Source organism: Phascolarctos cinereus, unplaced genomic scaffold, assembly GCF_003287225.1.
Source record: "Phascolarctos cinereus isolate Bilbo 61053 unplaced genomic scaffold, phaCin_HiC Scaffold_1;HRSCAF=81, whole genome shotgun sequence".
In the NCBI taxonomy this organism is placed as follows: domain Eukaryota; kingdom Metazoa; phylum Chordata; class Mammalia; order Diprotodontia; family Phascolarctidae; genus Phascolarctos; species Phascolarctos cinereus.
This window is the reverse complement of record NW_027555514.1, coordinates 164,142,286-164,167,938: the sequence shown is the minus strand read 5'-3', so window position 1 is coordinate 164,167,938 and position 25,653 is coordinate 164,142,286.

The window sequence follows — 25,653 nt, the reverse complement described above, 5'->3', positions numbered from 1 at the left end:
AAATGGATAATTTTGATTATATTAAATTTTTAAAGGTTTGTACAAATAAAACCAATGAAGTCAAGATGAGAAGGAAAGCAGAAAACTGGGGGGGGGGGGAATTTTTGTAGACATTTTCTTGGATAAAGGGCTCATAACTCAAATATATAAAAATATGAGTTATTCCCCAATCGATAAATGGTCAAAGGATATAAACAGGCAGTTTAAAAAGAAATAAATCAAAGGGACAGATAGATAGATGATAGCTAGATAGCAATGTGAAAAAATGTTTTAAATCATTATTGATTAGAGAAATGTAAATTTAAAAATAACTTAGAGATACCATCTCACATTTATCAGACTGAATAAAGTGATAGAAAGAGAAAATGACAAATGTTGGAAGGTATGTAGAAAAATTGGGAAACTAACATACTGTTAGGGGAACCATAAACTGATTCAACCATTTTGGAGAAAATCTGGAATTATGGCCAAAGGGCTATAAAACTGTGTATACACTTTGACCCAGCAACACCCCTGTTAGGTCTGTTTCCCAAGGCAATCAAGGAAAAAGGAAAAGAATGTATATGTTCTAAAATATTTATAGCAGCTTTCTTTGTGGTGGCGAAGAACTAGAAATTGAGGGGATGCCTATAAATTGGGAAATGTCTGAATAAGTTACATGATTTTATGATTTATGATATATGATTTTAATGGAATACTACTGCACTGTAAGAAATGATGAGCAGGTTGATTTTAGGAAAACATGTAAAGACTTGCATGAAATAATGAAGAGTGAAATGAGCAGAACTAATAGAACACTGTATACAGCAAATACAATATTGTTCGAAGAGTAAATGTGAATGACTATGCCATACTAAGTTATATGAAAGTTCTAATCAACAACAAAGGACCTATGAAGGAAGATGCTATCCACCTCCAGAGAAAGAAAGGGATTATGGAATGAAGCATTGTAGAGTTTGGCATCTATAGTGGGGAGTGTGTGTATGTGTGTGTGTGTGTGTGTGTGTGTGTGTGTGTGTTTGTGAAATGTTAGCTTTTTCTAGTGTGAAGTTGGGAGGGGGGGAGATAAACAACTTAGAACTCAAACATAAAAAAAGAAAAATATTTTAAAAGGAAAAAAGACAATTAATTGGATATGAAAAGTAAAAGAGAGGAAGAAGTCAGGATTCTTAGCTTCTTTCATAGCATAGCTCAACTGGCTATAGGAAACGGCCTCCCCCCCACCCATCCCTCATTGCCAATTGTCTCCTTACTCTGAAATTATATTGTATTCACTTTTTACGTATTTTGTAAATATTTACTGTATTAATATACATGATAGTTTGCCACAGTAGAATGTAAGATCCTTGAAGGCAGTTTTCACTTTTATCTGTAGGTCTCCAGCTTTTATATGATGCTTGATTTATGGTAAACAATAAAAAAAAATTAAAATTTTTTTTGGAATTTAATTAGACTCCCGCGAATAAACACTAAGATTAAGAGTGTTATGGGAGAATGGACTATTAACAGTCATCATCATTATGACCAAGTTTCTATCGAGGGCCAACTCTATTTACAGTGACCATTCACAGAATTAGGTAGCCTGCTGATGCTGCAGTCAGCCTTGTAGTCTAGCAATCTAGCAGGTAAGGCCGTAATACCATCAGGTCGGTAGCCACGTAGCTTAGGTCCATAGACCCTCTCCTTTCTACCACTGGATGATCCTTTTGGCCCTACCCTGGTTCTGACTATGAACCCTGAACTTTGGGGCATCTCTTTCTTCTGCTTTTCAGCTATTGTGTCTCAGGTCAAGTTCAGGGTCCCCACATTAAGAACCCTTCCTTTAGACTATCTCTCCACTCTGATTAATTCAGTTCTAGTGACTTACTAGAATGGACCTAAAACCATTCTCTTGATACTCTTAATAGCTGAATGATCCATGTTCATGGACACAGTCAGTAACTGGGTTGTAAGAGAGTGCATATAGGGAGAGAAAAGGACATGCGAAGGTGAAGGAAGTCAGTTAACAGTTAACAGTTACTGCAGGTCATAAAGTAGATATTCTCAGAAACTGGATATTAACACTGTTTTCTCTCACACTTCTGCCTCTTTTTTAACTTTGGAAACTTGGACTGTAATTAATCATAAAGAGTGAAAATATAATGTGTGTAGAAAAAGGTGCTTGTTGCACATACTAATTAGATACCCTCACTATCTCTTGGCCTGAACTCAAGGATTGAGAAATAAAGATCAAGCAAACTCTGCTATCTCATACAATGTTATTACAGTTTATAACAACAAGAATCACTAGAGGATGGGTGGCCCTGGAGCAGGTGAGAGTCTCTGGAGATCATTATCCAGCTGGCAGTCCTTTAAGAAGAATATCAGTGGCAAAGATCTAACAAGACTGTAGAATTCAAAGAGAAGTGTTTGGATCATTCCTTGAAAAATTTTGAAAAATGCTGCAAGGTGCAATGGCAAGAATTACAAAGGTCCCCTGCAGAGTTCTTATTGGTTTCAAAGAATGTTCCATGCTTGGATCAGCTCTGTAGGGCATGGGGCTAGGCAAGAAATGGGCCAAAGAAAGGAAGACAAAAAGAATGAACAGGAAAATGAAAAGTTTTACAGACCAAATTTAGTATAAGAGAAAGTCCCTTGCTTTTGACTTAGGTTCAAATGCATCTGTAGCACATGCATATCTTATATTTGTAATATGTTCATGCCATATGTAATATGGCATGTTCTTTACATATATATTACATGAACATATGTAGGCATGATTTTATTCCAGAATAAATTAGCTTCAAGTTTTTTGTGGGAGAAATCATTGGGAAACAGAACTACTATGTGCCCTAGTTTTTTACTGATCATGTCAGCCACTGAAAATCATATGGCATTCTAAGGTTTATGTAGGGCCTTGAATATATAATATTATTTTCTCCTCATAACAACCCTTTGAGTTAAATGATACCAGTATTATCATCCTTGTTTTATAGACAAAGAAACTGAGGTTAAGTGATGCGCACAGCCTCAGGTCTCTTCTGACTCCAGGACAAAGGTTATATATAACACTGCCTTTGTATCATCAGAGTGGTCACAGATTAGAAAATTGTGGCTCAGTTTTTCCTCAAAGAGAGGAAATTATTAATTTAAGGGAATTCATACTTGTAAAAACCATCTTCCATACTTAGAGCTGATAGCAATACCTGTGTGCTCGGTCAATATTGCCTCCTTTGCCATTCTTTACCCTGTCTTCACTAAGCTTAAGTAAAAATCCCACAGGGTCTCTGATGTTAATTTCTTTCATGTACCTTTCCACATTCACCCTTCTATGATGTTTGCTCAAAACTGCATTCTTCTGAAGACTATCATGCGATTTCAAATTCTATATTATTGGAAACAAACATAGGCAAAGATATCATTTGAGGCTCTCCCTCTGTCTTCCCTTCAGAATCATTGTTGATCTTCCAGAACTATTAGTGTTTGAATATTACCCCTCTTTATGTGAATGTTATCACTATCCTAAATTTTCAGAACCAACAATGGGAATGATTAAGGCAGATAGGTGGCACAGCGGATAAAGGTCTGGAACTGCAGTCAGGAAGATCTGAGTTCAAATCCATCCTCAGATAGTTATGTAAACCCAGACAAGTTACTTCTTTGTCTGTCTCAGTTTCCTATGATAGGACCATTATAGCACTTACCTACCAGAGTTGTCATAAAGATAAAATATTTAAGTACTTTGTGAATCTTAAAACATAATATAAGGTTAGTTATTATTATTTTTCCAATTTAAATTCTGTGTGTATACCTGAATGAAAAGATCTTCGTACTACCAGCAGTACCTTTCACTTGTGGGTGAGACATTTTGCCTTTTGGTTTATAGCCACTTCTTGAAGGCCCAATAAATGCCAGTTGAGCAGTTACGTAGAATACCCATAAGCTCCAAACTTTTAATCAAAAGTTAATTGTTAATAAAGATAGAGCAGGGGAAAATAAGATATAGCATTGGACATTAGAAGCAAAACACTGATGAGAAAGGAAAGGATGAAAGGAGAGAAGGGATGAACAAAAGAACAGGATGGAGGAAAATACACAGTTAGTAACCATAACTGTGAATGTGAATGGGATGACTCTCCCACAAAATGGAAGCAGATAGCAGAGTGGATCAAAAACCAGGATCCAATAATATATTATTTACCAGAAACACACTTGAAGCACAGAGATACACACAGAAGCTCAAGAAAAAAAAAAAAAAGAGGGGTAGCAATCCTGATCTCAAAGTAAAATAAAAAATAGACCTAATTAAAAGAGATGAGGAAAGTAACTCCATATTGCTAAAAGGTACCATAGACAATGAAGCAATATCAATACTAAACATACATGCACCAAGTGTTATATAGAATCCAAAATCTTAAAGAAGTAAAGTGAGTTACAAGAAGAAATAGACAGCAAAGCTATACTAATGGGGGGAATCTCAACTGTTCCCTCTCAGAACTCAATAAATCCAACCCAAAATCATACAAGAAAGAAACTAGGGAGATAAATAGATCAGAAAAGTTAGATATGACAGTGCTTTGGAGAAAACTGAATGGGAACAGAAAGTAATATATCTTTTTTCTCAGTAGCACATGTCACCTACATAAAAACTGACAATCAAACGTAAAAAAGCAGAAACAGTAAGTGTACTCTTTTTGGATCATAATGCAATAAAAATTACATTTAACAAAGGACAGTGGAAATATAGATTTAAAATTAATTAGAAAATAAACTATCTAATCCTACACAATAAGTGAGTCAAAGAACAAATCATAGAAACAATAACTTCATTAAAGAGAAAGTCAACAATGAGACAACATACCAAAATTTATGGGATGCAGCCAAAGCAGTACTTAGGGGAAATTTTATTTTTCTAAATTCTTAAATCAGCAAAATGAAAAAAGAACAGATCAATCAATGGGGCATGCAACCAAAAAAACTAGAAAAAGGAACAAATTGAAAATCCCCAATTGAGCACCAAATTGAAATCCTGAAAATCAAAGGGGAGATAAATAAGATTAAAGTAAAAAAAAAATCTATTGAGCTAATATCACTAGACATTGTTAGCATTTGAAATGAAGTCCCATTTAGCTCAATCACTTAGTAGTTTTATAATCCTGGGAAAAATCATTTGACCTCTTTGTTCTTAAATTTCCTCATTAGTAAAATGAGAATAACAATACCTACGCTGCCTATCTCACAGGGTTACTAGGAGTGCCAAAGATGAGCATAGATTTAAAAATGTATTATAAATGTAAAACATGCATCAATATAATTTGTCATAATTAACAATAGAATCTCAGAGTAGTGAGGGATTTCCAACATCATTGAATATAACACTTATTTGTTACATAAATGTTATCTATAATATCCCCAATAAGTCATCCAGTCTATGTCTAAAGTTTTCCAGTGATTAGATGCCCAGAACCTACTAAATTCATCCATTTCATTTTTTAGATTGCTCTAATAGGAAATTTTTCCTTGTGTTGACCCAAAATATCTTCCCATAAATTCAACCTCTGAAGTCTAGCTTTGTACAAAATGATAATAATCCCTCAACCAACAAAGCAACAAATATTTCTTATTATTTTCCAGGCACTGTAGTAATCTCTGGCGATACAAATACAAGCATGAAAAAAAAAAAAAGAACAGTCCTAGCCCTCAAGGTGATTACATTCTAATGGGAGAAGACAATCCACAAAAAGGACCTTAACATAGGGTGAGTAAAAGTTACCAGGCAGGAGCAAGGCACTGGAATTTTGAAAATCAGAAGCATAGTTAGGAGAAGAATAGGGATTGGTAGGCCAGCACATTAACCAACTCCAGTATTATATGCAGTGTTCCACTAGTGAGCAATGTACTGAATGTGATGTGATACATATTCCTTAAAGGATATAAGGGGAGAAATCCTAAAAATTAGAGTTTCCCAAATGTAGAGAGGCATCTAGGTGGCACAGTGGATAGACCTCTGGGCCTAGAGTCAAGAAGACCTGAGTTCAAAGCTGTCCTTAGACACATACTAGCTGTGCGACCTGGGCAAGTCACTTAAACCTGTTTGCTTTAGTTTTCTAAAATGTAAAGTTAGCTGGAGAAGGAAACGGAAAACCACTCCAGTATCTTTGCCAAGAAAACCCCAAATGGGGTCATGAAGAGTCAAATACTACTAAACAATAACAACTGATTGATTATCTAGGTAGGTCTTCCAACCAAAGTTTAAAGGGTGTTCTTCAGGGATGTAGGAGATGGGGTTCTTGCTCAGATATGGGTTAGACTTAATGACTCCTGAGATCCTTTCTAACTGTGAGAATCTATAAATCTATAATTCCACAGCAACCTGCTTGGCTTTGCCCCTTTGCTTTGCTCATGAGCATTAGCTTCACCTTAGAAGCTCCAGACTATCTGATGAACTTATTTATGCCCTGTGTTCTAAACTTCTGCTCTAACTCTCCTGGTAAGACTTCCTGTCATTCATCAAATATGTTTGACTCAGTTTATCAGTGAAAATTACCAGACTCAAAGCATTTTTCCAGGTTCTCCTCACATGATAGCCCAAACAGGAGACTATCATTTTAACCCCAAACAAAAGGCTGCATCATGAGAAGTCTTCTGAAGGGTTCCAAAGGCCTAAGAAATAGTTATATTAGAACATATTTTTGAAGTCTTTTTCTGGCTAAGATCAGTGGGGACAGCATTTGTATGCCAATTTTCATTTGCAAAACAAACTGACAAAAGCAACTACACTTTCAACTGCTTAGAAAAAACACTATCATCTTATTTGCCAAGGTCCATTTCTTTTTTTACTAATATAAATACACTCACAAAAAATTAGCTGAGCATTCAAGGTAGTTTAAATTTTTTTTCCAAATTTCTGCCGTGTATTGAAAATTTTCACTGCACATGTAAATGGCTGCATTATTGAAAGGTTGAAATAGTGAACTGGATTATTGCCCTGCTGTAAAAATACCATTAATGATTAAATAAACAACACCTGTATACAGACCACAAAGATGATGAATGAATGATTTAAAAAAAAAAACATTCACTGGGGAGGTGGGGCAAAGCCAAGGTGGCTGAGCTCTCCTCAGTTTCCCTCAGAAATGACATTAAATCAAGCCTCTAAACAGACTCTGAAGTGACAGAACCCACAAAAAGATGGAGTGAAGCAATTTTACAGCTTAAGACAACTTAGAAGGATTTCAGGAAAAGTTTGTCTCGCTTGGGGAACACAGTCTAGTTCAGATGGTGTCCAAGCAAGTGATCAAGAAGCTTTTAGCTTCAAATCCAGCCTCAGACCAAACACTTAACACTTACTAGCTGTGTGACCCTGGGCAAGTCACTTAACCCCAATTGCCTAAAAGCAAAAAAAAAAAAAAAGAAGAAGAAGAAGCTTTTAGCTACAGCACAGATCAGCAACTGAGGCCCCTCACTACTGGCTCAGCAAGCTAGTGGCACAGCAGGCCAGAGGCCTCCAGCCCCAGGGCAGAAGGCAAATTTCCAGCCCCGGAACACTGGCACAATAGGCACAACTAGAGCAGGTCACCTCAGCACAGTGGGCAAGCCATCAAAACCTGAGGCCCCAACATAGAAAGCCTGTGACCAAGCCCCTGACCCCCAGCACAAGAACCTGGTACCCAGGAGCAGAGCTTAAGTCTTAAAAATGAGCAAAAAGCCAACAAGAACCCTGACCATAGAAAGCTACTATGGCAACAGGAAAGAACAAAACACAAATTCAGAAGAGGAAAACAATGTCAAAATACCTACACATGAAGCCTCAAAGGTGAATATGAACTGGTTTCAAGCCCAAAAAAGTCCTCTTGAAAAGCTCAAAAAAGATTTTTAGAATCAGGTAAGAGAGGTAGAAGAAAATTTGGGAAAAGAAATCAGAGTTATGCTGGAGAATTATGAGAGAAAGAGTCAACAGTTTGGAAAAAGAAGTATAAAAATTGACTGAAGAGAGCAACTCCTTAAAAAATAGAATTGGCCAAATGGAAAAGGATGTACAAAAGTTAACTGAAGAATAGTTCCTTAAAAATTAGAATCAGGCAAGCGGAAGTGAATGACTCTATGAGACATCAAGAATCAGTCAAACAAAATCAAAACAATGAAAAAATAGAAGAAAATGTAAAATATCTCATCAGAAAAACAACTGACCTGGGCGGGGGAGGTGGGAGAAGAATGAGGCAATCAGGATTAAATTCTCTTAACTAATAAGTGTCAAGTATGTGAGGTCATATTTGAACTCAATTCCTCCTGATTCCAGGGCCAGTGCTCTATCCACTGCACCACCAACTAGTTGAGATATTTTAAGAATTATTGAACTGAATTATTGCCTGAAAACCATGCTTAAATAAAGAGCCAGGTTAGCATCTTTCAAGAAATTATCAAAGAAAACTGCCCTAATAACCTAGAACCAAAGGATAAAATAGTCTTTGAAAGAATCCACCAATCACTTCCTGAAAGAGATGCCAAAATGAAACCTCTATGGAATACTGCAACCAAATTCCAGAATTATGAGGTCAAGAAGAAACTACAACAAGCAGTCAGAAAGAAAAAAAAATTCAACTATCAGGATTACAAAACTTCTATATTACAGGATTGGAGGGCTTGGAATATGATATTCTGGAAGGCAAAGGAGCTTGGGTTACAACCAAGAATCAAGTACCCAACATGACTGAGCATAATCTTTCAGGGGAAAATATAAACATTCAATGAAATATGGGACTTTCAAACTTTCTTGATGGAAAGACCAGAGATGAACAGAAAATTTGACCATCAAATACAAGATTCAAGAAAAGCATAAAAGGTAAACAAGAAAGAAAAATATTTTATTCAATAAGATTAAACTGATTACATCCCTACATAGGAAGATGATACCTGTAACTCTTGAGAACTGTATCTCTATTAGAGCAGTCATAAAAAGTATACATAGATAGAGTGTGTAGGTACAAGCTGACTTTGATGTGAAGATATATAAAAAAATTAAGGGGAGAAAAAAAGGATTGTACTGGGAGGAAAGGAAGGGAGGAGGCAGAATAGGATAAATTACATCACAGTGAGAGGTGCAAAAGACCTATTATAGTAGAAGGAAAGAAGGAAGGGGGTGAGCTTTGTTTGAACCTTACTCTCATTGGATGTGCCTCAAAGAGAGAATAACATACTCAGTTGTGTATAGAAATTTATCTTACCCTATATGGAAGTAGGAGAGGAAAAAGGAAAAGAATGGGCAGGGGGGCAGATAGAATGTAGGGCAGATTGAGGGAGGTGGTAATCAGAAGCAAAGCACTAGTGAGGAGGGACAGGGTGAAAGGAGAGAGAGGACAAGCAGGAAGAAGAATAGGATGGAGGGAAATACACAGTTAATAATCATAACTGTGAATGTGTATGGGATGAATTCTCCCATAAGACAGAAGTAGATAGCAGAGCAGATCAAAAACCAATATGTTGTTTATAAGAAGTACATTTGAAGTAGACAGATACACACAGAGCAGAATACATTATGCTCTAGAATATATTATACCCCAGCATTATACCCCAGTAGCAATCTTGATCTCAGACAAAGCAAAAGCAAAAAATACATCTAATTAAAAGAGATAAGAAAAGAAACTATGTCTTGCTAAAAGGTACCATAGACAATGAAGTAATATCTGTACTAAACACATATGCATCAAGTGGTATAGCATCCAAATTCTTAGAGGAGAAATTAAGTGAATTACAGGTAGAAATAGACAGAAAAATTATACTACTGGGGGGACCTCAACCTCCCCCTCTCAGAACTAGATAAATTTAATCACAAAATAGACAAGAAAGAAGTTAAGGAGGTGAATAAAATTTTAGAAAAGTTAGATATAATAGACCTCTGGAGAAAAATGAATCAGGACAGAAAGGAATATACATGTTTTTCAGCAGTAAATGACACATAAGCAAAAACCGAACATGTAATAGGACATAAAATCCTCACAAGCAAATGCAGAAAGGCAGAAATATTAAATGAATCCTTTTCAGATCGTGATGCAATAAAAATTACATGTAATAAAGGGCCATGGAAAGGCAGACTAAAAATTAATTGAAAACTAAATAATCTAATCCTAAAGAATGAGTGGGCCAAAAAACAAATCATAGAAACAATCAATAATTTCATCAAAGAGAATGAAGTTAATGAGACAACATACCAAAACTTATGAGATGAAGCCAAAGCAGTTCTTAGGGGAAATTTTATGTCTCTAAATGCTTACATGAATAAAACAGAGAAAGACAAGAACAATGGATTGGGCAAGAACAATAACAAGAACAAATTAAAAATCCCCAGTTAAATATCAAATTAGACATTCTGAAAATCAAAGGAGGGATTAATAAAATTGAAAGTTAAGAAAACAATTGAATTAAAAAATAAAGCTAAGACCTGGTTCTTATGGGGGGGGGGGACAATAAAATAGATACACCTTTGGTTAATTTTACTTAAAACAAAGAAGAAAACCAAATTACCAGTATCAAAAAATGAAAAGGGTGAATTTACCACCAATGAAGAGGAAATTAAAACAATAATCAGGAGTTATTTTGCCCAACCATATGCCAATAGATCTGACAACCTAAGTGAAATGAATGAATATTTATAAAAATATAAATTGCTAAAACTATATGAATACAATTACAAAACACTTTTCACACAAATAAACTCAGATCTAAATAATTGGAAAATATCAATTGCTCATGGGTAACCCCAGCTAATATAATGATGACAATTCTACCTAAATTAATTTACTTATTCAGTGCCATACCAATTAAACTACCAAAAATTATTTTATAGAGCTAGAAAAAATAACAGAATTCATCTGGAAAACAAAATGTTGGAAATATCAATGGAATTAATGAAAAATATAAAGGAAGGTGGCTTAGCCATACCAGATCTACAACTATATTTTAAAGCAGCAATCATCAAAACTATTTGGCTAAGAAAGAGAATAGTGGATTAGTGGAAAAGGTTAGGTACAAGACAGTAGTCAATGACTGACACCAGCTTCTGGGATAAGAACTATATTTGACAAAAATTTCTGGGAAAACTGAAAAATAGTATGACAGAAACTAGGCATAGAGCAGCATCTTACAACTTATACCAAGATAAGGTCGAAATGGGTACATGATTTAGACATAAAAGGTGGCACCATAAGCACATTTGGGATTCAAAATATTACAAAAATGAATGTTGAAAACTATCTTTACATGTAATTGGGAAACAATAAAATACTGTTAAGGAAAAAAAAATTTGTTAAGTGCTTAGGATATGTCAAGCATTGTACTGCCATGCAGGGATGAGGAACAGAGAGCACCATTTCCAGAGGCAGGGACAAAATTATTTTGCTTTTTATTCAAGAATTGGAAATTCAGAGTAGGAGAGTGATAGAAGACATTTTAGTGACAACAAAATAAATCAAGGGAACATGGCTAGGGAGTGAAATAATATAAGGCTTGGGCCCAGCCTAGAGGTAGTGGGTGACTAAGGCAATCAAGATTCAGGATAGCCGGCCTAGGATGAGAATGTCCAAGGGGAAAGACTGTAAGTCTTCTAAGGCATGTTTTCTGATGTGAGTGTTAAGGCAAATGGCGTAAAGAAAGCTGGCTGATGATTCTAGCTGATGATGTTAAAACACACAATATTCTTTTTCTCAACCAAAGAGAATACTCTTCTCTCTTCTCTGGAGACAGCTGTTTTATCTCTAGAACAGCTGGAGCTATGGAACCCTGTGGGCAATAAATGAGATAGCTTTGTGGACCATGTGCTACACATAAGAGGCATTAGTTAGAATTCCCTCCCCCAAACAAAGAATATGTTGATAGCAAGAAAGGCAAAAAAAAAAAGTTATGCAAATAGGGAAGCAATGGAAATTATTTGAGCCCTAGGCCTCAAATAAATTCAGCCATTCCTAAAATAAATCACCCTCTGGTAAAACACATATTTTTAGCAAAGATTGATTATCATCAACAATGAAAATTAATGGGTATATGCCATGTACAGAGCATTGAGCTGACTCTTCATTTTCTATCAATATCTCTGCTTGCTTTGAGTTCCATAGAACATCATGCCTCCCTCAGGATAAGCTGATCACTTGAAATCCCTTCATCATACTGATTGACTCCATTGTTGATACTTAACACCTTCTCAACTGGTTCAGTTGCCTCTCCCTTCTACTTGGAGGGCTGGAGGGATGAAACATTAAACCCCTCCCAAAGTCTTCCTTTATACATAGCTCAGAACTTTCCAGGTAGCTCTCCATCAGCAGCTTAGTTTGGTTTTGAAGCCAAGGAGCAATGTGCCCCCAAACTAGGAAACCCTGAATGTCCCCCTCCCCTTCTCTTGTGGGGTTGTCTTCCTCCGTTTGATTGTAAGTTCCTTGAGGGTAAGAACTTTCTTTTTCTTATTTGTGTTCCCAGCACTTACCACAGTGCCTGGTATTTAGTAGGCCCTTAATAAATATTTATTGGATTGAATTATTAAGCAAAGAATGGGTAATACAAAAATTAAAAGACAGGGCCCAAAACTTTGAATAGCTTGCAAACTATGTGACTGTATGAGCACTATAAATAAATTGATTATTAATAATCAAATGTACTAAATTCATGGTTAAAATAATAAAAAGCCACAGAGCTCAAAGGAGGGAGGGATCACTAAGGACTATAATAATTTTCAATACATGAAAATATGACCCAATTAGTATTATACTTTCTTGGATTATTTTTGTTTACTACTACATGTGACCTACAGGTTACTTAATACTCACTCACATCTATATAAAGCCTCTGAGGTGTAGAGAAAGCATTAGCCCCATATTACAGTGACTTTCCCACAATCACACAACTACTTAGGAACAATGCAGGAACTCAATTAGTTCAAGAAACACTAATTAAACATTTACTATGTGAGAAATTATTCTGAATTCTAGATTTAAGCTCTAAATCCACTGATAGTTCTCTTTTCTTCACTTCTATTTTCACTGATATATGTATAAGGGGGTAATGCAAATTTAATGGGCTCATAAACATTCTTGCTACCCATGACTTTAACCTTTCTAGGAGCCATGAAAACAACTGATATTGCATTCAAACCTTCTATATGGCTACTAGACATAAAGTTCTTCGATTTTGATAATGATAACACATCTAAGGGGACCAGGTATATTTGAAGTCATTCTTATAAGTCACAGAGTGGTTGTTATCTAGAGGGATTAAAAATTTTTAGAGCATGAGTACACTTATCAATGACCCCAAGCTCAAGGTGGGATGTGTTTTGTGTGATTATAGATTACTCAAAGGAAATATTGAAAGAAAAATGGGGGGGGTGGAGCAGAGCCAAGATGGTGGAGTGAAAGCAGTGACTTGCTTGAGCTCTCCCCTAAACCCCTCCAAATACTCATAAAAATGGCTCTAAACAAATTCTGAAGCAGCAGAACCCACAAAAAGACAGAGTGAAACAAATTTCCAGCCCAAGACAACCTGGATGATTGATCAGAAAGGTGTATCACGCCAGGCTGGGAGCACAGTGTGGGCACGCGGGCCACAGCAAACCTGGAGCAGGCCTCAGAGGACTAAACTTCGGGCAGCTGTGGAGGTTTCTAGACTCCTCAATCCACAAATGCCAAAGACAGCTTAGAAGGTCAGTGGAAAAACTCTGTATCTGTCCGTGGTCAGAGAGGAAGGCGGGATTTCAGCTCCATTCCCCAAGAGCCTGGCCTTGGGGGGGGCAGCTGCTTCCCAAGCTTCCAGCCCACAGACTGAGGGGGAATCCAGTGGCTGATCAGAGAGGGACTGCAGGGATCTCTTTGCCAGTGCTCAGGCAGGATCTGGGTCACAGTTCTGGGCAGTGGTGCTGGGGTGAGGAGGAGCGCTGGCTTAGTGGAGCTTGTAGGGATTGTGGAGAGTAACAGGACAGAAAGGAGTACTTGTAATCTCAGGCCAGGAAAGGAGTAAACACCTCACCCCTTATCATACCACCTTGGAAGAACTGAAAATTTACAGGGCCCTACAAGTATCTCTGAAAACAGCTACACAAACCCCTGAAGCTTGGGACAGTACACTCTCCACATTGGAAGCAGACTCTTACCTTAACAAAGAGTTTAAAACTCAAGTAATTGGCTGGGATCATGAGCAAGCAGTGCAAAAAGAGTCAGACATATTATCTTACTTTGGTGAAAAAGAAGATCAAAATATACAACCAGAAGAAGACAACAAAGTCAAAGCTCCTACATCCAAAGCCTCCAAGAAAAATATGAATCAGTCCCAGGCCTTGGAAGAGCTCAAAAGGGATTTTGAGAAGCAAGTAAGGGAAGGAGGAAAAACTGGGAAGAGAAATGAGAGTGATGCAAGAAAATCATGAAAAACAAGTCAACAGCTTGCTAAAGGAGACCCAAAAAATACTGAAGAAAATAACACCTTAAAAAATAGCCTAACCCAAATGGCAAAAGAGGTCCAAAAAGCCAATGAGGAGAAAAATGCCCTAAAAAGAAAAATTGGCCAAATGGAAAAGGAAGTCCAAAAGATTACTGAAGAAAATACTTCCTTAAAAATTAGAATAGAGCAATTGGAAGATAGTGACTTTATGAGAAATCAAGACACTGTAAAACAAATCCAAAAGAATGAAAAATTAGAAAACAATGTGAAATATCTCATTGGAAAAACAACTGACCTGGAAAATAGATCCAGGAGAGAGAATTTAAAAATTATTGGACTATCTGAAAGCCATGATCAAAAAAAGAGCCTAGACATCATCTTTCAAGAAATTATCAAGGAAAACTGCCCTGATATTTAGAACCAGAGGGCAAAATAGAAATTGAAAGAATCCACAGATCTCCTCCTGAAAGAGATCCCCAAAGGAAAACTCCTAGGAATATTGTAGCCAAATTCCAGAGTTCCCAGGTCAAGGAGAAAATATTACAAGCTGCCAGAAGGAAATAGTTCAAGTACTGTGGAAACACAATCAGGATAACACAAGATTTAGCAGCTTCTACATTAAAGGACCACAGGGCATGGAATATAATATTCCAGAGGGCAAAGGAGATAGGATTACAACCAAGAATCACCTACCCAGCAAAACTGAGTATAATCCTTCAGGGGAAAAAATGGTCATTCAGTGAAATAGAGGACTTTCAAGCATTCCTGATGAAAAGACCAGAGCTGAACAGAAAATTTGACTTTCAAATAGGACTCCAGTGGAACATGAAGAGGTAAACAGGAAAGAGAAATCATAAGAGACTTATTAAGATTGAACTGTTTACATTCCTGCATGGAAAGATGATATTTGTAACTCATGAGAACTTTGTCAGTATTAGGGTAGTTGAAGGAAAAAAATTGTATGTATGTATATATAGATAGATAGAGGGCACAGGGTGAGTTGAAGATTAAGGGGTCATATCTGGAGAATAAAATTAAGGGATGAGAGAGGATGATACTTGGAGAAGAAAGGGAGAGGTAGAATGGGGTAAATTATCTCAAAAAAAAACAGAAAAAAAAGTCTTCACAGTGGAGGGGAAACAGGGGAAGGTGAGAGGGAATGAGGGAATCTTATTCTCATAGGATTTGGCTTAAGGAGAGATAACATACACATTCAATTGGGTATGGAAATCTGTCTTACCCTACAGGAAAATAGGGGGAGAAGGGGACAAGAGAGCAGGGGGTGATAAAGAGGAGGGCAGATTGGGAAAGAGGGTAATCAGAAGCAAATGCTTCTGAGGAGGGACAGGGTCAAAAGAAAGAATAGAATAAATGGGAGGGCAGGATAGGATTAAGGGAAATAGAGTTAGTTTTTCACAACATGACTACTAAGGAAGTGTTTTGCATAACTGCACATGTACAACCTATATTGAGTTGCTTGCCTTTTCAATGAGGGTGGGTGGGGAGGGAGAAGGAGAAAATTTGGAACTCAAAGTTTTAAAAACACTGTTTTAAAAAAAATGTTTTCACATGCAACTGGGAAATAAGAAATACAGAAATGGGGTACAGAAGTCTATCCTGCTCTACAGGAAAATAGAAGGGGAAGGGGATAAGAGAAGGGAGGGGGGAGAGATAGAAGAGAAGGCAGACCAGGGGAAGGGGTATTCAGAATGCATGCCATCTTGGGTTGGGGGGAGGGGTGAGAAATTTGGAGGTCAAAAACTTGTGGAAAATAAAAAAAATGAAAGAAAGAAAAAAAAGAAAGAAATGGCTTTGTAAGGAGGGCATGTTAAAGGTGAAAGAAATCTGTGGTGCCATTTGAGAAACAGAGTGTCTTTTCAGAACAAAAAAGTACTGGGAAGAAATTTTCATATGATTACTTTTTTAAATAGCATTTTATTTTTTCTCAATTATATGTCAAGGCAATTTTTAGCATTAATTTTTACAACCTTTTCAGTTCCAAATTTTTCTCCCTCTCTACCTCCCCTCCCCTCTTGTGAAAATGGTAGGCAGTTTGATATTGGTTATACATGTATTATCATGTAAAACATATTTCCATATTAGTCACAGTTGTGAAAGAAGAAACATCAAAAGGGGGAAAAAATGAAAAAGAATAGTCAGTGAAAAAAGTGTGCTTCGATCTACATTCAGAGTCCATCAGTTCTTTATCTGGATGTGGATAGCATTTCATGAGTCCTTTATACTTGTCTTAGATCATTGTGTTGCTAAGAAGAGCTGAGTTATTCATAGTTGATCTGTTATCACATAATGTTGCTGGTACTATGTACAATGTTTTTCTGGTTCTGCTCATTTCAACTTACATCAGTTCTTACAAGTATTTTCAGTTTTTTCTGAAATCTGCCTGTTCATTATTTCTTCTGGAGCAATGGTATTGCATTACATTTATATACCACAACTTGTTCAGCCATTCCCCAATTTATGGGCATCCTCTCAATTTCCAATATTTTTCCAATACAAAAAGGGCTGTTATAAATATTTTTGCACATTTAAGTCCTTTTCCCTTTTTTATTATCTCTTTGGGATACAGACCTAGTAATAGCATTGCTGTATCAAAAGTTATAAACAATTTGGCTGCCCTTTGGGCATAGTTCCAAATTGCTCTCCAGAATGGCTGGATCATTTCACAACTCTACCAACCGTGTGTTAGTGCCCCAATTTTCCCACCTTCTCCCCAACATTTATCATTTTCCTTTTCTATTGTATTAGCCACTCTTATAGGTTGTATCTCAGAGTTGTTTTAATTTACATTTCTCTAATCAATAGTGATTAAGAACATTTTTTTTCATATAACTTTAGATAGCTTTGGTTTCTTCATCTGAAAACTGCCTGTTCATATCCTTTGGCTGTTTATCACTTGGAGAATGGCTTGTATTCTTATAAATTTGACTCAGTTTTCTATATATTTGAGGAATGAAACTTTAATCAGAGACACTTGTGGGCAAAAATTGTTTCCCAGATTTCTGCTTTCCTTCTAATCTTGGTTGTGTTGGTTTTATTTGTGCAAAAGCTTTTTAATTTAATATAATCAAAATTATCTATTTTATATAGCATAATGCTCTCTATAACTTGTTTCATCATGAATTCTTCCCTTCTGCATAGATCTGACAGGGAGACTATTCCTTGCTCTTCTAATTTGCTTATGGTGTGACCCTTTATATCTAAGTCATGTACCTATTTTGACTTTATTTTTGTATATGGTGTGAGATGTTCATCTGTACTTACTTGGTATCTTACTGTGTTTCAGTTTTCTTAGCAGTTTTTGTCAACTAGTGAATTCTTATCCTAAAGGGTGGGGTCTTTGGGTTTATTAAGCACTAAGCTACTATGGTCATTTACTACTGTATCTTGTGTACCTAATCTATTCCACTGATTCACCACTGTATTTTATTTTTTGCTTAGATTCATCAAGTCCTGAAAGGGGACACTTGAGGTTCCCCAGTAGTATAGTTTTGCTGTCTATTTCTTCCTGTAACTCACTTGACTTCTCCTTTAAGATTCTGGATGCTATACCACTTAGTGCATGTATGTTTAGTATTTATATGACTTCATTGTCTATACCTTTTAGCAAGATGTAGTTTCCTTCCTCATCTTTTTTAATTAGGCCTATTTTTGCTTTTGCTTTGTCTGAGATCAGGATTGCCATCCCTGCCTTTTTTTTTAACTTCAGTGGGAAAAAACATAATAGATTCTGCTCCAGCCTCTTATCTTTACTCTGTGTGTGTCTCTCTGCTTCAAGTGGATTTCTTGTAAATAACAAATTGTAGGATTCTGGTTTATGATCCACTCTGCTATCTACTTCTGTTTTATGGGAGAATTCATCCCATTCACATTCACAATTATGATTACTAACTTGTGTATTTCCCTGCAACCTATTTTCTTTACTGTTTGTCTCCTCTCTCCTCTCACCCTTTCCCTCCCCACAGTGTTTTACTTCTGTATACCAACTCCCCCAGTCTGCTTTCTCCTCTGTCAGTTACCCCCCCCCTTTTTACTTAGTCTCCTCCCTTCCTATTTTCCTGTTGGGTAAGATAGATTTCTATATTCAATTGATTTTGTGTATTATTCCTTCTTTGAGTCAATATTGATGAGAGTAAGGTTCAAGTGATGTCCATTGACCACCTTGCCATCTTTTCTTCCAGTGTAATAGTTTTTTCACACCTCTTAATATGAAATAATTTACCCCATTCTACCTCTCCCTTCCTTCTGTACCCAATGTACTTCTATTTCTCATCATTTAATTCTTATTTCATTTCCTCAAATTCACCTTATACCCTCTGTCTATGTATATTCCTTCTAGTTGTACTGTTAGTGGTACAATTTTTAAGAATTACTAGTATCATCTTCGCATGCAGGGATGTAAACAGTATAACTCCATTGAATCCCTTATGTACTCTTTTCCTTTTTTCCCTTTTTCAGCTTCTCTTGGGTCTTGATATTAGAGATCATTTTTTTGTTGTTCAATTCTGGTCTTCTCCTTATGAAACCTTGAAAGCCTCCTATTTCATTGAATAATCTTTTTTTCCCTTGAAGTATTATGTTTAACTTTGCCATGTACATGATTCTTGGTGGTAGTCCTAACTCCTTTGTCTTCTGGAATATCATGCTCCATGACCCCTGGCCCTTTAATGTTATAGTTGCCAAGTCCTGTGTAATCCTGATTGTGACTCCTCAATATTTGAGTTGTTTATTTCTGACCACTTGCAGTATTTTTCCCTTGACCGAAGAGTTCTGCAATTTGGCTATAATGTTCCTTGGGGTTTTTATTCTGGGATCTCTTTCTTGAGGTGATTGGGGGATTCTTTCAATGCATATTTCACCAGCTGGTTCCAGGATATTAGGGTAGTTTTCCTTGATAATTTTTTGAAAGATGCTGCCCAGGTCTTTGGATTGTGGCTTTCATGTATTCCAATGATTCTGGCATTGTCTCTCCTGGATCTGTTTTCCAGGTCAATTGTTTTTCCAGTGAGGTATTTTACACTTTCTTTTATTTCTTCATTCTTTTGAATTTGTTTGATTGATTCTTGATGTCTCATTGAGTCATTAACTTCCACTTGCCCAATTCTAACTTTTAAGGAGTTATTTTCCTCAGTTAGTTTTTGTACTTCCTTTCCATTTGGCCAATTGTACTTTTTAAGGAGTTGTTTTTTTCAGTGGATTTTTGTATCACCTTTTCCATTTGGCCAATTCTACTTTTTAAGCAATTGTTTTCTTTTTTCAAACTGCTGAGTCTTTCTCACAGTTGTCTTGCATCATTCTCATTACTTTTCCCATTTTTTCTTCTACCTCTCTTATATTACTTTTAAGCTCCTTTTTGAGTTTTCCCCTGAATTCTTTCTGGGCTTGAGAACACTTCCCATTTTTGTTTGGTGTTTTGCCCATAGATGTTTTGGCATTGTTGTCCTCTTCTGAATTTGTGTCTTGATCTTCTCTGTCAATTTGAGAACTTTCTGTGGTCATTCTTTTTGGGGGGGTTTTGTTTTGTTTTGTTTTTTGCTTGTTGTTTTGGGTCTTTTCCCTTTCTTTTAAATTTCAGCTCTGCACCCCTGGTGGAAGAGGCACTGTCTCTGGCTTTTTTGTGCCAGAGGCTGCAGGCCCTGACTGTTTACCTGTTGCTGCACTAATGTTGTCCTGAGGCTCACAAGGAACCCTCCTGTGGTGTCTAGTCCTATGCTGGGGAGGTGGTGTGAGAGATATGGCTAGCATTGCTAGAGGTAGTAGGGGTCTGACAGCTTACCTGGTACTGAGCCAGGGTCCCTAGAGGTGGTATCTGGCATATGCTGAGGCCAGTGGGGTTTTTCTGCATTTCCTCATGACCACACCCATGGTGGTCTGGCTGTGAAAGGTTGCCTGTTTAGCCAGGACTATGCTGAAGTATGTGGTGGTTCTCAGAACTGAAGTCTGCTATTCCCCTGGTTGCTGAGGCATTTGGGGAGTCCTGGTGTTGGCATTTGCCTGCTCTGCTGCAGTGGGGCTCAGGATTTCTTGCTGCTTTGCTGAGGTGGAGCTTGCTGCTGGCTTCCAGGGATGCTTCCTGTCCTGGACTGTGCTCCCCTTTTACACAAGTGAGACAGACCTTTCCTGCCAATTTTCTGAGTTTCTTGAGCCAAAAGTTTGTTTCACCCCACCTTTTTTTGCTGGTTCTGCTCTTCCAGGATTTGTTTGGGATGCTACTTTATGACTGTTTGCATTTGACTATAGGAGAGTTACAGGAATCTACTGCTTATTTTGCCATCTTGGCTCCTGGAAGTCTCCAGGATCTCAATCTTCTCAGGATAATGTGAGCTGAAATATTCTGATAAGAAGTGAGATTAGATAGCAAAGGGATTAGGAAAATAGAAGAAAAAGTTTCAAACAGGCACTGGGAAGCAAGATAGTGAATTAATAGGAGAGAATAAAAGGACTGTCTTATAGCAGAGACCCAGTTGATACCTGGTAGCATAAATGTACTGCTTTTTCACTGTGATTTATTCTGCTTTTTTTTTAAAGAAATTTTCATAAGTTTAAAGGGTTTAAAGCATACCTACACAACTTGGCAGTAGGTAGGGGCCATAATTAAAATTGGCTAAACTTCTTTGTATCTCAGGTTTTTAGTAGCTCACTTTCCAAGTTAAGGTATAATTAGTGGTTGAACTATTTCTCCAAAACACGTTTTTTTAATCAGGACATAATTCAGAAACTGCAATCAGCAAACATTTCTTTACGAAGTCACCTTCAATAAAAGAATTTCCAGAAACAGCAATTTCTTTTTTTAATTAATTAATTTTTAGTTTTCAACATTCATTTCCATAAGATTTTGAGTTCTGAATTTTCTCTCCCTCCTCATCTCCCCTCCCCAAAACAGCATGCAATCTGATATAGGTTCTACATATAAATTCATATTAAACATATTTTCACATTAGTCATGATATAAAGAAGAATTAGAATGAATAGGAGGAACCATGAGAAAGAGGAAACAACAACAACAAGAAGAGAGAGCAAATACTATGCTTCCATCTGCATTCATAATACAAAGTTCTTTTTCTGGTTGTGGGCAGCATTTTCCATGGTGAGTCTTTTGGTGTTCCCTTAGATCCTTGCATTGCTGAGAAGAACTAATCAAAGTCAGTCATTGTACAATGTGGCTGTTACTGTGTATAATGTTTTCCTGGTTCTGCTCACTTCACTTAGCATTGGTTCATATAAGTCTTTCCAGGTTTTTCTAAAGTCCGCCTGCTCATCATTTTGTATAGAACAATAGTATCATATTACATTCATATACCACAGCTTGTTCGGCCATTCCCCAATTGATGGACATCCCTTCAATTTCCAATTCTTTGCCAACACAAAAAGAGCTGAAGCAGCAATTTCTTTAGAAATCTGAAAACTAACCTTAGTAGCTGCCTCGTTTTCTGAGTTTACTTTCTTGAAAAACCATCATTCCCTATTGAGATTTTTCAACAATTTGGACACTTTAATTTATTTTTCATTGGTGTTCAATTTGCTTAAGTCAAGATGTTTTGATTCAAAATGGCAATGAAGATTGTATTCCTTCAGAACAGCTATTATTTCTCAGCAAATAAGGCACAATATTTTGTCTCTCATGTAAGTAAACAAGTATTTATTTGTCCACTTCGGAATAAACACTCTATGTTCTGATTTGATCTTCCATTTCTTTTCATCACCCATTTTACAAAGGCACCCCAAAAACTTTAATATTAGAACCAAAAAGATCTCCACAGCAACTGCTCACATACAAAGAAACACTGAACTGAGTGCCTAACCTTGGAGAGAGTGCCAGACACTCATGTAACTTGGAGGATGGCTGCCCAGCGAAGGAGGGGAAGAAGCCCTCTCATTGCTGCCCCTCATCACATAGCAAGAGTCAGTTGCATTGGTGTGTGGCTGCACTCACTTTGTCCCTGTTCATTGCCAGCAAAATTACAGTGAAAAGATATGACTCTCACTCCTCTCAGACTACAGACTGACGATAGTTGGTTGCTGCGGGTCATGTGACAAATAGGAGAGAATGTTCAGTGGCAACCCAGCCGCCTAGTTACATTGCAGACATAATAGTGACTAGTGGAATGTGGGTTAAGCGGGGCACAGACAAAGCATCTTTACTTTCTTTCCTATCCTCTACAATTTTTGCAGGCTGCCCGAAATCCTTTGATGAGCCTCAAGTGGTCCACAGGCATGTTGTACAGGCTCAGTTTAAGGTATAAGTGACTACTTACGAAGGGTAGAAATGTAAATGTAAAATTTTTACAACTCTCCTGTCCCAGTATCTTATTAGCTGTCTGACCCTGGGGTGGCTCCCTTAATCTGTCTAAGCCTCAGGTTTTATATTTGCAAAATGGGAACGATTGCATCTCCAAAGTTTTACTGTCAATGTTGAGCGAGAAAATGTATAAAAGCACTTTGAAAACCTTGAAAGCACTAGATATATATCACCTGTTCTCTTCCTCTTCATCATAATAATTCCTATCATAATCATAATCACCTGAATCCTCTCATTTTTTTCCCACTGAGTTCAACTAGAAACGGCCCTAGAACAAGTCACTGTCCTGTTATTATCCTTTTGTTTTCAAAGTTCTACATATTCCTCCATGGGTGGATAAAATGACTGCATTAAGTAGTTAAATAAAAGTATTAGAATGTAAAGTCATCCTCTCTAGACTCATTAAAAGCATCCTCAGAACAATTCCAGTAGCAGACAGGACAACAGGAATCATGGAAACCTCTTCCTATTTGCACATGACTTTTTTTTTATCTCCTCTGGTAGGTCTCTCTATTTCAAAACTTTTCATTGAATATAGCTTGAAGATTATGAGTACCTGACATGGTGGAATCTATTAAAACATTCTTAAGTTTTTATGGATCAGTATTATGTCTGGATGCAACATTTTTTTTTAATTAGGGCCTGACATTTATTCTCTTCCAAATGTTATAGTTAAAACCCAGATGGAAGGTTGGTCTTAAGCAATTAGAAAAGCCACAAACATAGTTTGGCCATTTAAAATTATTTATAAATGAAGAAAAATGACACAAAACATGAAGCAGCTTCACATTATACAGATTCTCCTCCCCTTTCCCCTGTCTAAAAAACAAAACAACAACAACAAACAGAGAGAGACAGAGACAGAGACAGAGATCCCTTCAGTTGACTGCAAAGTCAAAAGAAACACATTTGGGGAGCACAAAGCTTGAGTATAAAACTGAACACAACTCTTTATAAAGATCAAACCAGGTTAGTTTCCCCACACATATACATCCCTGGGGCTGGCAGGGTCTAGCACAAAATCCTCTGAATGAACCCCAACCCTGAAAGGCTGTGAACAAAGGTGTCCAGGTACCACAGATCCCCTCAGGAACTGAGAAGAGTAACAGCAAACCTACTAGGGAAGGATGAGAGAAAGATGAGGGGCTGGAGCAGTTGACTCGAGTTTGGGATGCTCTGAGCAGCTCATCTCACTTACATAACAAGGAAATTACAAAGAAGAAAGGAGTAAGAAGGAAGGGACCATTTCCAAGGGAGCTCTATTTCAAGGGAGTGCCAAAAAAAGGAGTGAATCCACAGGGGAAAGGATAAACTGGGGGTGAAAACAACTCTACTACTCTGAGCGAAGAAAAATGCTGGGACACCAGGCATGGGTAGAGACAAAACACACAGGAGTGGTCTTTGAAATTGACAAATAGATGCCCAGCTGACTCTCTACCCAACCAACTTGCCCTCTTCCTCCTTTTCCTCCCTATACTATTTCTCCTTGCTGGGGCATAGCTTTATGCTTAGCTCACACCCCTTGAGGCATGAGGCCACAAAGCCTGGGGGCCTGATTCCTCAAATTTTCTGTCATTCCCTTGGTCTCCCCAGACTTAGTCCCTTAGGCCTGGGCTTGCTGGGCTTCTGTCTCCTGGCTTCCATGGATGGTGCCCTCCTGACCACTGCCCTTTAAGTCCCTGGCCTCATGCTCTGTGAGTGAGGAACTAACAGTTGCCTCCTCCTTCAACCTGCTTAGCTTAAAGGTACAAGACACAATTTACTCTGTTGAAGCTCTTTTTCAAGTATGATTTATTGATTGAGTTCTCAGTGGTAGTTTGAGGGATATGTTTTTAGTATTCATATTTGTTGTTTGCCATGAATGTCAATAAATGTCTACAAGTGAATTCAAAGAGGAAAAATAATTTATTAAGTAGTTTCTCTGTAGCAAATACTGGGCTAAGGGCTAGAGATACCAGTACAAAAGTGAGAGAGAGCTCCTAATCTTGAGTTTACATTCAAATAGGGGAGATAACACATATAGATGAGTGGTTGGCAGGGACCAATCTTTCTGTTTTAAGAAGTCACCAGGATGGTAAATGAAGCACTAGAGTAATCCATTGTCATGCCCTTTATAAAGATAATAATAATGTTCATTGGATTACAGTTCTCAAGGGAAGAGGAAGAAAGGGAGGGGAAATGTGTGAGGGGCAGGGCAGAAAATGTCCATGTATCCATGGTCCCAGGCAGTTCAGAGATGGCTAGCTAAACTCATTCTGAATGTGGCCAGTCAGTCAATAAACACTTTCTGAGCATTCACTATGTGCCAGACACTATACTAAGTGCCAAGGATACAAATATGAAAGAGAGCCCCTGCCCTCAAGGAGCTTACATTCTAATGGGAGGAAGACAACACAAAAAATAAAGTAGAGTGAGGAGGGTAACATGCAGCCAAGTGGAAAATGAAGAGATGGCTGGTCTGGGTGCCCTTCTTAAGTGGAGGTTTTGGGAGGAACTCTCTGTTCCACCCTTCAATCAGAGAGGTTCTTAGGAGACAGGGTACTAATGAACTGTGAGTAACAAGGCTGATGTAATATTGCAGGAAGATAAGGCTCATTTCCAGAGGCATAAAGTCTGAAGTACCAGGTAGAAATAGTGTCTGGCATTCTGGTTAGTTGGATATAGTAGTAATAGGGCAGAAAATGGCTGGGTTCAAGATGAAGAAAAGCTTGGAGTTGAAACCTATTCTTCCAGGGCATGGTCTCAGGAGGTCCAGTTTAGAAGTTAGAAGAGTAGCAGAAGAATGGAAAATTATTATGGTGAAAATGAGGACACATGGATGAGGGAGTTCAGAGATGATTAGCATGACTCCTGCCAGGAATGGCCTCTGGAGTTCTACTTTGGCAGGTAGGCAGCAATGGGAGATTAGAAAATGGCAAAAGTACACAAAAGCTCCTGTT